At 39.6% G+C, this 1953-nt stretch overlaps 1 pseudogene across 1 annotated transcript; it reads left to right on the top strand.

The window, feature by feature from the left end:
* Positions 1-907: 907 nt before the first annotated feature.
* LOC103253219 lies at positions 908-1730 on the top strand (annotated as a pseudogene). Its single transcript, XR_002481559.1, has one exon. The product of XR_002481559.1 is annotated as a 60S ribosomal protein L22 pseudogene (transcript).
* The last annotated feature ends 223 nt before the right edge of the window (positions 1731-1953 follow it).

Raw genomic sequence — 1953 nt, 5'->3', positions numbered from 1 at the left:
CCCAGACTGGAGTGTAGTGGCCACTCCTGGTCACCGCAGCCTTGAACAGCTGGGCTCCAGCGATCTTTCTGCCTCAGCCTTCCAAGTAGCTGGAATTACAGGCATGCGCTACCACACCAGGCTGATTGACATAGCAATCTTAAATGTGTATGCCCAAATAACAAAGAGAAACAATATGTACAGAAAAACCTGAAAGAACTAAAGAAAGAAGAGAGAAATTCACACGTATAACTGGGTACTTCAACAAACTTCTCTTAACAATTAATAGAACAACCAATCAAGAAAACCAGCCAGGACACAAAATAACTCAATAGCATCATCAATCAATAGTATCTAATGTTTGTAGAACATTCCACCCAACTGCAGCAGATTACACCCTCTGTTCAAGTGCTCTTGGAAATGCACAACACTCAATGCATACATTCAAAAAGAAGATTCTCAACTCAAATTCTAAGGTCGCACCTTAAGAAGCTAGAAAAAGGAGAATGTAATAAACCCAAAGCAAGCAGAAGGAAGAAAATAGTGAAAATAAAAGCAAGAAAAGAATGAAATTAAAAACAGAAAAACAATAGAGAAAACCAATTAAACTAGTTGGTACTTCATTAAAGTCAATAAATTGACAAATACTCTAACGAGATCAACAAGAAAAAAGGAGAAGACACAAATTGCACATACAAATTTGACAATGTAAACGAAACAAATCAACAAGCCAAGAAATACAAACTACCACAACTGGCCTAATATTACCCAGGTAATTTGAATAATTTGCTACAACTATGAAAGAAATTGAGTTTATAATTGCAAATTTCCAGTTTTGTAAGAAAAAGGCCTTTCTGCCTCCGCTGCCCCCCATGGCGCCCGTGGTTAGTGTGGCTCCGCGTGAGGCCTCGGCTCCGGGAGGGAAAAAGCTTGTGGTGAAGGGGGGCAAAAAAAAGCAGTTTCTGAAGTTCACTCTTGATTGCACCCACCCTGTAGAAGATGGAATCATGGATGCAGCCAATTTTGAGCAGTTTTTGCAAGAGAGGATCAAAGTGAACGGAAAAGCTGGGAATCTCGGTGGAGGAGTTGTGACTATTGAAAGGAGCAAGAGCAAGATCATTGTGACTTCCGAGGTGCCTTTTTCCAAAAGGTATTTGAAATATCTCACCAAAAAATATTTGAAGACGAATAATCTACGTGATTGGTTGCGCGTAGTTGCTAACAGCAAAGAGAGTTACGAGTTGCGTTACTTCCAAATTAACCAGGAAGAAGAAGAGGAGGAAGATGAGGATGAAAATTCATTTATCTTCAATATTTTGTATGAGTTCTTGAATAAAACTTGGGAACCAAAATGGTGGTTTATCCTTGTATCTCTGCAGTGTGGATTGCACAGCGAATTGGAAGTCATGGTAAAGGGCCTCACTTGGGCTGCTGCTCAGTATTGTAACTAGACTTTTTTTCCTGATTGAAAATGTCTGTCCTTGTGGTAGTAATACCAAAATAGGAGGAGAAGTTGATCTTATGGGAAGAACAACCGTGGTGCACTTAGATGGGGTTAAGGTATGGAGGTGTGAGCTTCAGTTAGTCACTGTTTTATTTTAAAAAGCGTGGCTGTCAATTGTACCTGGTGCTTTTCTCAGAGAATGATTCAGGAATGCAGTGGGCTCATTCATTAAAAGAAAAGGGTGATTTCTTTCTAACGTTCTCTGTGGGAAAATGGCAGTGTCAATAAAATGCAGGTTTCTGGGCCATTCGTCTTATTTTCATTTTTTGGTAATAAGTTACACTTGACGCACACAATGATGTATGCTAATGCTTTTCTTCCTGTAGAAATAACATGTGCTCCTTCTGCATTGCTGCCTAGTGGACCACCTCCATGAGGGGTTGACTGTAGAAGTCCCAGACTCTAAATGTACAAAAATGAATTTGTAAATAATCATTGTTACTTCATCTTTGCAACAGACTGTCGCTTTG

Source organism: Carlito syrichta, unplaced genomic scaffold, assembly GCF_000164805.1.
Source record: "Carlito syrichta isolate Samal-C Ts95f unplaced genomic scaffold, Tarsius_syrichta-2.0.1 Scaffold211997, whole genome shotgun sequence".
NCBI lineage: Eukaryota > Metazoa > Chordata > Mammalia > Primates > Tarsiidae > Carlito > Carlito syrichta.
Note: the sequence above shows the minus strand (reverse complement) of the source record. Positions and strands in the feature narration are given on the sequence as shown.